This window comes from Triturus cristatus, chromosome 2_2 (assembly GCF_964204655.1).
Source record: "Triturus cristatus chromosome 2_2, aTriCri1.1, whole genome shotgun sequence".
Lineage (NCBI taxonomy): Eukaryota > Metazoa > Chordata > Amphibia > Caudata > Salamandridae > Triturus > Triturus cristatus.
The window spans coordinates 1,086,855,706-1,086,869,262 of NC_140582.1; the positions used below are offsets into that span (position 1 = coordinate 1,086,855,706).

A 13,557-nucleotide genomic window follows, 5' to 3' on the forward strand; every position below is an offset into this window, starting at 1 on the left:
ATCTTGCTCGCTGTTCTCACTGTCAGAGCTTGCCCCTTCTGTTAGAGACGCGTCTCCTTCAGCAGGGCTATCCTTCTCCTGTCGCTGGGCATGACTGTTTTGTCTAAGGTGTTGATCTGCGCTCCCAGGAAGATCTTCACCTGTTCTGGTTCCATTGATGACTTTCCCCAGTGTATCGAGAACCCCAGGCTTGTTAGAGTTCTTGTCACCCGCTCTGCGTGCTCCTCGCACTTGTCGCGAGTACTTGCTTTGATCAGCCAGTCGTCTAGGTAAGGATACACATGAATCCCTTCTCTCCTTAGGTACGCTGCTACTGCTGCAAGGCATTTTGTGAAAACCCTTGGTGCGGACTTTAGACCGAATGCCAGGGTTGTGAATTGGTAATGGTCCTGGTTGATGTTGAACCTTAACAGGTTTTTGTGGCGCCTGTTCATCGGGATGTGCAGGTAGGCATCTTTGAGATCCACGGTGGACATGTAGTCTCCGCCTTGTATTTTAGGTAGCACTTCTTGTAGCGATATCATTTTGAATTTTTGTGTCTTTATGAATTTGTTTAGGAATCGTAGATCCAGGATGGGTCTTAGTGTTTCGTCCACCTTTGGGACCAGGAAGTAGTTTGAGTACACTCCCTTGTTCCTTTCTCTGAATGGCACTGGTTCTATGGCCTCCTTTTGGAGTAGTTGTTGTGCCTCTTCCCGGAGTTGAGCAAGCTCTTGACCAGAGCGTTGTCTTCTCTTTGGTTTCCTATTTGGAGGCCTTTTCTCCAACTCTATGCAGTATCCGTGCTGTATGACATTGAGTATCCATTTGTCTGTGGTTATTTTTTGCCATTGTTGAAGGTAAAGTCCCAGTCTTCCGCCTACCAGTGTTGTATGCTCGTAGGCGCTTATTTTGTGTACCCCCCTCACTGTGTTCATTTTGCGCTTCACCCCTCGGGGTATACTTGGAGTGAGCATCTCCTTGCGTGCAAAGTCACTTAGAAGAGGGTTGGTCTCCCCCTCTTCTTCTTTGGCCACGTCCGTTTCCCCTCCCGCGAAAGGACTGGCCTCGAGGTTGGTACTGCCAGTTCTGCTTCTGCTGTCCTTGTTGGCTGTGACTGTCACCCTGCTGTCCTTGTTGGAATGCTTGGTGTGACGTTCCCTGCTGGTTACCTCCCCTTCCGTAGGGTCTCCAAGCTGGAGTGCCCCTTCTCATCCCTCTGAACTGCAGGGCCCCCATGGACCTTGCCGTCTCATTTTCCTCCTTCAGTTGGGAGAGCTTCTCGTCCACCAGCGCCCCGAACAGCGTTTCACCGTTGAACGGGGTGTTCAATATGTTGTTCTGGACCTCTTGTTGGAATCCAGAAATTCTCAGCCAGGCCTGCCTCCTTTCAGTGATCCCAATGGCCATTAGTCTGCTCGAAGTCTCAGCCCCGTCCAATCAGTCTTAATGCATGAGTTGGCGATATTCTCCCCTCCTCCACCTTTGTCGGTTCTCTTCTGGGAGATGCTGGACTAGTTCCCCCATCTCATCCCAATGCTGGTACTGGTGCCTGTTCAGTAGCGCATTAGAGTTTGCCATGCGCCAGTGCATTGCGGCGTTTCTTTCAACCTTCCTTCCAGTGAGGTCCATCCTTCTGCTCTCCTTATCAGGAGGTGGTCCTGAGGTCGCCGGCACATTGGCTCTTCTCCTGGCCGTGGAAGCAATGATGGAGTCGGCAGTGACTGATCCCTTGATGTAAGGAGGATCCTGCGAGGAGTGCTTGTACTTCTTTTCCGTTCTGGGCGTGATGGACCGGCATGTTGCTGGGTCCTTAAACGCCTCCTTCCCTTGGTTCATCATGCTTTGGAGCATGGGGAGGAACTGGCTCCTCGTCTGGATGGGGAGCAGAGTCTCGAGTAGGAAATCAGCTTTTGGCTTTTCCTCGTCTAATTTCACTCCAAAAGCTGCTGCAGCGCTCTTGACGACCATGTTGTATGCTCCGATGTCGTCTGGCGGTGAAGGCCTCGAAGGATAAGTCTCCACGGGCTCTTCGGGATTTTCGGTGTCGATGTCCTGTCATTCCAGCTCCTGAGTCGTCGACGGCGCCGAGCCGTAGAACGACTGCTGATCCTCTTCTTTATCCTCTACCTCATAGTAGGGGCCTTCTTCCTCCTCTTCCGGATCCTTCGACAGCTCTTCGGCGTCGAATTCTTCCTGTTCCTCGATCTCGACGACCTCTGTCGGTGGGATCGTTGGGATCTTGAATTTCTTCATTTTTTCGTCAAACTCCTTCTTCCTCTGAAGGATGCTCTCCATCTCCGCCTCAAGCCTTCTCTTTTTCTTCTCCATTTTGGAGACTTGTTCGGCGTCGACCGCAGGTCTCTTCTACGGAGCTTGTGTCGACGCGGTCTTGTCTTTCGTCGCCGAGCGCCCCACCTCGTGGGTCTGCTTCGACGAACTCTGTCTTTCGATGGCCTTCGGCACCTGGGAGTCCTTCTCGAAGGATCCGCTGGGCCTTCTGTCCTTGGATCCACTCACGGTCATCGAGCTTTTTGGCGCCGGTGTTCCTTTTGAGGACTTTGACTGTTTTTCGAGACTCACTTTCAGATTTTCGGGGCCCTTTCGGGGGTTTCGCACTCGACGTGTCTCTTACCTCGTCAGTCGTTTTCTTATCGGTCTCTGCGACCGTGAAGACATCAGGTCCTTCGGCGATGTTGTCCTCATCGTCGGTGGAGAGGCCCAGATCGTACAGCGACGGGGCCTTACCCTTGCCTTCCATGTTGAAATTGGCTCTCCTCTGTCTATCTCTCACCCAGAGAGTCTTCGGCATGAATGCTGAACAGGCGTTGCAGTCCTTGCTCTCGTGGTCGATCGGCAGGCAAAGGTTGCACACCGGATGTTGGTCCTTCTGCGCGTACTTGTGGTGGCAGTTAGGGCAGAATTTAAATGGTGTCTTGTCCATTGCGCTCAGAGTCCCTGAATGCGCATTTTCCTATGGGCGTCGAAGAATTTCGAGGATCTACTCCTTCTTCGCCGTCCCGGCTGTAATTCCTTCCTCTCTGTAGTCTTCTGTAAATTCTCCTTCGATGAAACTCGCGTATTTTCCTTCTTCCTCCGTTTAAAACTCTGGAGCTTCTCGATGACGATCCAGACCCAACGGCGGAAAAAAGAATCTGAAGATGGCGCCCCAAAGGTGAGACTTCCGCAGGAAGCACGCCGACGTCACGAGAGGTACACCAAATGGTGGGACGTCGATGCCCACCTGGGCTACAAAAAAAAAAAAAAAGAAAAACTACGAATCCGGACCCAACCACCAGATCGCGGAATAATGCACAGCATAGTGAATCCAGAAAGATTCACGCTGCAAAACAACTGATTTGCATGAAGAAATTGTTCCATTGGAGGTTGAAGGTGTTTGGGAGAAACTTGGTAAGAGTTTCTACTGATTTATTAGTGTTAATATTGAGATTAGGATGAGTGTGCATAAAAAGAAGAAAATTACAAAATAAGATAAAAAGAGAAATTAAGAAAAGAAAAGAGAAGAGAAGGAAATAAGAGAAAGAGAGATAGAAGATATATAACTAGAAGAGTTGAAAGAAAACATGTATAAGAAAACAAAAGAGAATGATATGGGAAACACTACGATGTAACCCAGCCACTGCAAGGGGACTGAGTAAAACCATTTCCGTAGAAAAATTTAGAAAATGTAGTGATTAAGTGGTGATGTTAAAAATCACCAAAGGGGGGATTGATGGAGCACGTGCAACAAAATGTTGTATACCTCCTCTATTTTTGCATGTAATTAATTACGTAATCATTCTAAAATTAAGTCGTACTAATTAGGTTGAAGTGAGATAATACTAACCAACATTTACACCTTTCTAAACACAAGATGCATGTGGGACTAAAATGATAATTGCATGGCAGAACAACTAATTAATTAATTAACTATGGTACGCAAACTAAATTTAGATTGTGGTGAAATAGAAAATTGCATGATTTATGTGGCTTTTGTGATGTTTGTGCTTTCAGTACTGCAGAATGGTGAGTATTATTGCTTTAAATGTTGCTACAAGCTAGGTAAATACTAATATACATTGGGACTAGAGTGGGATTAACATTAGAATCTTTAATTCTATATTTTAATTATTGTTATGTCTGTTTTGCTTAAGTTGGCATTCGGGCCTACTAGGCCACAGTACTTAAAATGGAGGTCCTATGAAGCCGCCGTCATGTGAGCGCAATGACTTCTGCGCAGAATCGGATGGCTCTGGAGATCTCCAAGTGGCCTCAGCTCTGCGACACCGTGTTCCTTGTCAAGGATATGAGCGTGGAGGGTTGCCAAATGATGGACGGTGTGAACCACCAAGGGGACAATGGCGGACCTGTACAAGGATGCTTACTCGTCATCCAAACGTTACTTTTGGAACTTTCGCCTGTGAACCAAACAAATAATATAAAATTTGCGCTTAGCTATGCCAAGTCTCGTGAAGAACCAGTCCTTTTAAAAGAATTGAAAATTGACCCCGGACTGTCCAATTAGAACATTTCTCTACCCCTAAATTGTTGCACGTTGATCTGAAGTAAGAAGGAAAAGGGTATAAAATACCCTCATCCGCCAAAGGGGGGTTGCTTCATTGGGCTGATCTTTCATGGCGTTGGGTCTACGTTGAGATGATGAAGATTTCCATGGTTTACCTTGGGTGTCTGAGTTTCGGGAAGTTATTTCATCTGATGGTTTGATCATTGCTGAGGGTCGGACAGTTTATCCCGGGGATTGTAGCAGAGAATTCGGATAATTCACCGTTTGTTCAGAGGGTCGCCAACGTTTGATATGTGGTAACTATTAAATGCACTTTCTAAATCTATGCTTATTTACCAAAGGTTCTACTTCTCCTTGAAATAAACTGAATTTATGTTATGACCTTAAGTACCTAAATGCTAATGCAGAGAAAATTATTATTAGATTAACAGAATTTGAATTAACAAGAAATTAGTTTGTGATTTTTTAATTGAGAACAGAAATAATCAAATTTTTCCTATGCTTTAATTGTGTTTTAGCTGGTTCTAATTCACCATCAACCAGTCCAACTAATTGGTCAATCTACCAAGTGGTGGAATGCCTTGATGTTAAGGTCAGGATTCTATAGGTGCACATGTATATAATATAAAGAAATGTAATCCTGATAGGTAATAAGGTACCCACATGTCCAGTGCTTTTTCTCCTGTGTACGGATTAGGATGCGACGAGTGCGTGTTGGTGTTATGGGCCCCACCAATGAATGAGTGTATGGATGAGTTGTTGTGATTACGAATCTGTGACATAGGGAGAATATGTAAATTTGCCCCTGGCGCTGGATCAGAAGGCCTTACAAACAAAGAGCATTAACAAGATACAGAGTAAGAGGCCTCTGATCGAAGAGTCCTGCCACCCAAATACGATACTATAAAGCAAGGACATGTGATGCTCAAGAAAAGGGCAACTTTGGGGACTTCTGAAAATAGACCCTAGGAAAAACAGGATCTATGAGGAAAGAAGGGCAAAGAGCTGCACCAAAAAGTGTTTATAGCAGTGAAACTGAGTGCTTAGGAGAGCTTGAGAGACGGCAATGAGGAACTTAATCTGGTCTTGAAGTTCAGGAACATGGAGACAGAGGTCACCGTTAAACCGTGCAAAGCAGCACACTGGAGAGGCTCTACCATCCTGTAAATCATCAATTGGGATACATAAATTACTGCTGGAGAAAACGAGGCCACTGCAGCAGTAATGCCACAAAATTAAATACATTCCGTACTCATCCCCTTAAAATGGAAAATATCAAGTTGTGTGAACTATATATCTGAAGGGTCCACTATGATTAACAAGTAGACAGAACAGATGCTGAAGAGAAACAACACAGATATGGCCAATATGTGTCAGAAGCCTATACAACGGTCATCATAATCTTGAAACGATTTTGTAACCCTGGTCCACCCCAGTGGCGGCTCGTCCGCTAAGGCGGAAGAGCATCGCCCCACTGCTGCAAGCAGTGAAAGAAAGAACAAATACAATGATAATAACACAAGGTTATTATGATTGTATTTGTTACTGCTGGGCAGCTTTACGGGGCGGGCGGGGCTGCTCTGCTCTCTGAGTAGGGGAGGAGTGGTTTGCCCACTCCAAGTGTGCAATGACTGTTCGGCCGGTCCTCTGGGGCCCTCCCAAACATTCATGCGCACTTCGCATGTTCTCCATGCAGGCTGCATTACAGCCTGCGTGGAGAACATGCCCAAGCCCCATTCCCTGGCTGAGCGCCGATCCACACGCTCAGACCAATCACAACGCTGCATTGTAGCCATGTCCAGAACAACTCGGTTGAAAGGGAGCGTCTGAGAGGGAGTCAGGTGTGACTTTGGCACGTTGCTAGCGAATGCAGGAGGTCCACCTTAGTCTGAAAATGGGAGACGAAAGCCTTGGGAGGGCCCACCTTCAACAGCCAGTCATTAAGATAGAAAGAGACTGGCACCCCTAATCTCTGCTGGGGAGCTCCAACCACCATCACGGTGAACACCCAAATGGCGCTGGTAAGAGCATAGAGAGCTCAAATTGCTCGTGGCTCAGCATGAACCGCGGGTAACACCTGTGGGGAGGCAGGAAGGAAATGTGGAAATATGCGACCCGCAAGTCCAATGCCACCATCCAGTCTCCTGGGTCTAGGACAAGCTAGGACTTGAGCAAGCATGAGCATTTCAAACTTCTTGAGAAACAAATTGAGAAGGTTCAGGTCTAGGATAGGACAGAGGTCTCGGTCTTTCTTGTGCACCAAGAAGTAGCGGGAATAGCAAAAACAACAACATACTTCTGGCGTTGGCACACTCTCAATGGCTCCCTTTGCCAAGAGATCAGTCACCTCCTGGTGGAACAAGGAGAGATGGTCCTCCGTCAGTCTGTCAAAAGCAGGTCGCATTCATGGTGGGGTAGTCATGAAGGTGAGGGAGTATCCCTTCCGGACAATGTGGAGAACCCATCGGTCTGACGTTATAGACCTTCAGTGGGGCAGGTGATGGTGCATCCGCCTCCCACTGGGTGCCCATGATGGTAAGATTGCAGACTAAAAGGGTTTGGAGGCTATGAAGTGGTGGACTGGCCCAATAATTGGCCGCCCGACCCACTGGGTCTGTGGGTACCGCATCCTCGGCCACACGGTGGCTGGGATGGTGTAGACGCAGTTGGAAGCTCCTTCCATGGCACGAAAGGAGGGAAAGGCACATTGGGGCTGGTTAAGTGCCATGTCAATGGTTCAAGGGCCTGGCCCAAGCCCCGTTGTCCTTAAAATTTTCCAACACTCAATATGCCTGGTATCTGAAGAGACAGGAGCTATCAAAAGGAATGTCCATAAACAATACTTGGCCATCCCCTGAAAATCAAGTTGTTCTCAGTCAAGCATGCTGCTGTAAGGCCACAGTCGAGGAAACCGCACAGCTAGCGTAGCGTGTCGGTGGTATCCAGTCCACATCTGATCCTGAACGTAGCTGCATCACTCCCATCGGCAACAGCCAGGAACAGCATGGCCTGGGCCTACCCAGGGACCATGTGCAGAACCTGTGCAACCGAATCCCGTGGAGCATGGGAATAATGGCTCAAAAGGCATGCGGTGTTCACGAACTGCAGTGCCAGGCTGGTGGAAGAAAACATCTTCTTGCTTAAGGTGTCTAGCCTCTTGGATTCCCTATTTGGTGAGGTGGTAAGGAATGCACCAGGATTTACATGGGAGGTAGAAGCTTGGACCACCAAGCTCTCCAGGGTAGGGGGCCAAAGCATGCAATTATCTGGAGAAGTGTCCAGTCCACTGGCCTCTGCCAAGTCCTCACACCAGGGGCTGGTATTCTTCAGGATCCAGCGACCCCTCCCAATCCTTCACGAGTCCTAGCTCAAAGGAAAATGGCTCAGGCTCCAGCTTGGAAGGTATGACTTCCGTCGGCTCAGGATTCAGCATCGGGCCACGCCCCTCCGGGTCCATTGCTGAGTCAGGAATCAGAATGGGGGTGTGGCCGTCGGCGTTTGAACTGATGCAATGGAAGCTCGAGATGGTATGATTGGCATAGGTCTGTATCCATCCGTGGATCCAAAGGGCCTGAGAAGCACCAATGCCCGATCCGCCTGTGTAGATAAAGCAGGAGACCCTCACAAACCTCCGGGGCCCAAAGGCACGTTGGCAGGAACAGGCAGCTCAAGCATGGCCTCAGAAAAATCTTGGAGTTGAGCGGTGATCGCTCCTGCTCCAGGAAATTTGAGGAAGCACGGAGCCAGCCCAAGCGGTGGTTCAACCATGGGGCCAGGCTTCGAATGGCAAAGCTCCCTCATCTCGTTGGCCGACGGACATGGGGAAGTTGTAGCCTCATCGACTTCTTACTCTTTTTCCTGTAGTGGAACCTACCAGAGTGAAGGGACGACTTATGAGTGCGACGAAGATTTTGGGCTCCACAACTGATCTAGGGACATTCCTCTCAACTGGAATCGAGAGCGTCACATGTCGAGCCGCCTGGAGCTTGAGGGAATGCTCCCTTAAGGCCTATAGATTAATTTCATGACAGTTGACAAGTCTTCACATTGTGGTCACGCTAGAGGCACCAGAGGCAAACAAGGTCCATCACCAACATCGAGCAGTGACTGGTGGTACAGGTCTTGAAGATGGGATTCCTAGATGAAATTCCAGCCACTCCAAAAGAAAACCTTTCAAATGGATCACAGCAATCCATCTACTACAGAAAGCAGTCTTCAAGTAGAATTAGTCAATATAAAAAATAATTCTTAGGTGACACTGTTCTTGTCATCATACACAGATTCCATGAACCACCAACAAACGCAACATTATATTCTAGCTGTAGTCTCCTTAAACCGCTTCCCCAGGTCTCTACATACCCAAGTAAACTGGAACAAATACTGCTGGCAATGGGCCTTTGTTGTGTATGCCATTTATGGCTGCCCCATTACCGCTCCGTTCCCCCCTACTTTGCTTGTGTATCCAGGTATCTTAAGTGAGGAAGAAAAGAGGTGGGAGCAGCGGGTATATCCAACAAAAATTTGTCAATGGTGGAGTACCAAGAGGAGGAGGTTTTCCACTTCTGGGTTCAAATGAACGCATACTTGAGCTTTGTTTTTATTAGCCATCAGATCACTATCCTCTTGGTGGATAACATGCTTCTCGTGAACACCTACCCATATACATTTGTTTATATATATATATCAGTGAGTTATAATCAGTGAAAATTAAGCCAAGATCAAAGTTCTAGAGGTTCTCAGAGGAGCTTCCTAAGCAAGAACGAAAGCTGCACTAGATGGATGAACAGCACTTTACAGCTGGCAAGGATCTCTCCTGCACCAGAGAGCCAGTCAGCTTAATGTACTCTATAATGAATTACGTTAACAAGTTAAAAAGCCTTCATCTAGAATTATTAGGATCATATAAGCCTACAAATACTTCACGTAGAGGTCATGCTGACTAACCGGACTCTGAGCCTCCTGCTGACTAATCGGACTCTGAGCCTCCTGCACAAACAGCGAAATTGCGCAATATTTCCACAGAACCTCTGTGCTAAGATCACATGCAGCTTTATTTTATATACTATATATCAATATGACATGAAAAAATGAAAAAACACAGCAAGAAGGATTCTCAAGCTGCATTGCAAGATGAGATGCATACAAAAATTTGACACGTAGCCTTGTCCATACATGCCCTATACTTTCAAAAGAAATGCTGAAAAGCAACCCATGTTAAACAAGCATTTGCAATGCAATAGGTCTCGCATTTACCCGAGTTTGAGCTATTGACATTGCAAATAACAATGTATTTTATTTTTGTTTTAATTTTGAAAACATAAAATAAGGCATTGTCATTTACAATGCCAATAGCTTAAACTTGCGTAAACGCGAAACATATTGCATTGCAAATGCTTGTTTAGTGGGCCTCCAGGCATGGGTAAGTGCCACACTCCATTAAAAAAAGTCTTGTGCCCGCACCCTCTCCTGCCTACCCCTTCTCCCCGTGAGATCAGCTAGACTACTGATGCCAGGGAACAACAAGAGGGGTCAATTCCAAGTAATATTATAGTCGGTAGTTTTCGAATACACGTGCTTATATAGCGTACATTCTGCCAGTGGTGTGGCCTCGCAGCGCTAATAGGAAAATAGGAACATAGGGCTTTGATGCGGCACATGTACGGTGTGAAGCAATTTATAAATAAGTAATTTTTAAAACCTGTGAGGAAAGTGGTGGCATTAAAAGAGTGACCGATGTTCATACGACTATAAACACCAATCTCTTGGAAATGCGCCCACATACTGCACCGATGAGAGGTAATAATGCAGGATTTTCAGTATTTTAATGACTAGGGATTATGAATGAAGCGGGATCAATTATGGGATTTAATAGAAAAAAACAAGTGAAGCAAGCGAGCAGCTAAAAGTTTAGGGATTATGAATGAAGCGGGATCAATTATGGGATTTAATAGAAAAAAACAAGTGAAGCAAGCGAGCAGCTAAAAGTTTAACAGAGTCACCGTTGTTAATAAAACTTGCTTCGGACATCTTTATATTATTAAGATCGAAAAATATAGATTAGAAACTTCCCATAATGGAAAAAGTTAACAGTTGTACAGACAATTTTTTTTTCATAATAAACGTCCTATTGAAGAACAGCTCTCCGGTTTTGTGGGTATCGGGAGCTGAAGTGCTCGCCTCATTTGGGTGGAACCTAAGTTATTTAAAGTTTTTGTAAGCGCAACGCGGAGCCATTCAGTTACGTCGGAGTGCTGAGATTAGACGGTAGACATTAAAAGAACTAGGGGTGGAAGGCTGAGACCTATCTGAGTGGCAGTCACAGTTCCGACGTTTTTCAGTCACAACTCCTGAATCAAAATCAATTTCTTTTTCTCAGCTATCGAATCATACAACTGTCGAAGAGATTTTAAGCAAAATATGGGACGTGCTCTTGTTCCCTCTTGTAAATCGCTTCCCTTAAAACGTCCCAAAAACATTTCCCACAGAGTTGCAAACAGATAGTTGTTGCTTCATTTTCAATGACTCCAGTAAAAGATATCACACTCAGGGGTGTTTGGCGCGAGATCCTGCAGCAGAAGTAAGGACGGTGACTGTCTGCCCCAACCATAGGCTGTCCTGTGCCGGAGACCACAAAACTGACGGGTCTCATGGACACATCCGTCTCCTCAGCAGGCAGGTCATCTTTCGACGAAAATAGGAATGCATTTACTACATCTTTAAGTTTGTTTACACGTGGACTCTACTGGCTTGCTTATTGAAGTATTCGCTTTTCACATAGCGCTACATATCGCATATGTGCCTTTTCTAAGCGCTGCATGTAAACAGATAATGCCCTATGGGCGGTGTTGAGATCCTGGCGCTTACAGCCCTTCTTAAACATGGCCGCAACTGGACATGTTCATGTGGGCTTTGGATACGTGTATTGCTAAGGGTAGTTACCGTTAAGCACAAGGAGTTATCCAATTAGTGCCCGCGAAAGGACAGCGATCTCGGAGGGGATGGGGAGAGAACAAACAAGCTGACACACAACTTGTGCACACACTAACTCGTGCTTATACGCACGCTGACACACACAACTTGCACACAGGCGACACTCACACCCACCACTTAATCACACACTGAGACACTTATGCACACACTCATACTTACACACAAGCTAACTTATTCTTGCACATACACACAACGACGCGCTCATGCATGCACCCACAACCTCACACACACGGACTCATGCTTACACATACGCTGACACACCCACATTTTGCACACACACGGACTCATGGAGGGCACACAAACTACTTTCTGCTTTACGTGCTAACACTTTGAAATAATGAAAGCAGCGATCAATAAAACAGCAGCACTGTCCATAGGTGGAAGCAGATGGAGAGCTCGATAGCCGATTATAAATCAGCGCCAGCATTGTTGAACAATTAAACATGAAATAAAATACAATTGTGTGTGTCAAGTAGGAGCAGCAGCCAGGTTTGTGCTTTGCTAACAAGAGGCGCCTGGTTCTCTGTGTACGCAGCAAGTGTGATAATAAGCACACAAGGTAAATAAATAGGTTAGCGCAGGTAGGCTTGCAAAGGCAAGCTCTTGTACACCCATGCATTATTGATGGATTCTGTCTACAGGATCTTGCCCTGGGGATAGTGGGTTGTCTCTGTAAACAGTGCTGAAATCGGGCCTTTGGCACAAGTGGAAGCGACTTGGTTTAGCAAACCAGTTTTCATTGGCCGGTTCACGCACCAAGAAGAGGCGAGCTGTCCACGGGCCTAACGGGTGGAGCACAGATCAATATTTTGCCAAATGTGTTGCATTGTTGAGCGTACTAAAAAAAGAACACGCTGTCCCAATCACACACACAGCAGTGTATTTATTTTAGCATCGCGCTTTCACTTTAAGTGAAACTGAAAGCGCGATGTTAAAACCAGCCTCGACCTCATGTCTTTATGGGGCCATGTGTTTCAAATTAGAAACACATGGCCCCATAAAGATAAGAAAGTGCTTTGCGACAGACGCAAAGCAGGCCTCCAGTCCGGCTTGGAGGCGAAAGGGCGTCTACAGAAAACCCTCATTTCCAATGGCAGGCCACCGTTTAGCATAAACGGAGAGGCCAGCCAATGGAAATGAGGGGTGGGGATTAAAGCCCTCTCCTGAAAGTCCTTATCAACAATAAATCTCGCGAGGCAAGCAGCGCATGCGCTGCCAGCCATGCGCACGCAAGACGTAAAAACGATAAGTCAAATACCATTAAAAATATTTCTTTCACTAATCTCTGAAAAAAAATCCTTAGGATATTAGAACTATTTAAATGAAACAAGACTTTGAACAATGAGGTCATTTAAGGTTCAATTGTGCAATTTTACTGATTTGAGTGAACAGGAAATACAAGAATAGGAGCAAGCAATGTTCCCAACCTATGTCTGTATTTTCAGATTTGCCACCTGCTATGTTTCACAGTGTGCCTTTCGCCAGGTAATACCTGGCTAAATTTCCGGAGGGAAAAATAGTTGGAAAACTGAAAAATGCACAGAACTTGGGGCAATAATTCGAATTTAGCATGCTAATCCTTATTCTGAACATGAAAACTTTGAACTGAGCAGTCATTTTACCCATGTAACAAGATGCAAGGTACTTGTTGGATTTTTCCTAAAATATATTACTGTTTTGCTTCATGTCCTTTAAAATCCCTGTGTTAGTCCTCTATGATCACTTTCGTATCAATTTCACCTCTCTTCCCATCCTTCGCAACTCCGCCACATACCTCTGCTTTCGTTTCTCGTGTAATGTCTCGGACTTGTGTTTAAATGTGTTACATTTCTAGACCCCCACTCCTAATTATGCGCTATAGCTCCAATTCGGTTCCATCTTTTTTTTTTTCCTAATCCAGAAAACTAAGAGGTCCTTTTTCTTGAACGATCAACAACCGTGCTCTGCTATTTATAGAAAATCATAGTAAATTGTTTTTTTCCCATTGATTTCTTATCTTATGTGGTCCGTACGGCATTTTGGATTAAATTGGTATAATCAATTACTAAGAATTAATAAATACG

The 13,557-nt window shown here is 45.9% G+C and overlaps 1 protein-coding gene across 2 annotated transcripts in view; it reads right to left on the reverse strand.

The window, feature by feature from the left end:
• The window catches only part of ST3GAL5 (ST3 beta-galactoside alpha-2,3-sialyltransferase 5), a 495,924-nt gene that overhangs the window by 246,271 nt on the left and 236,096 nt on the right, over positions 1 to 13,557 (reverse strand). The gene's annotated exons all lie outside the window — the stretch shown is intronic.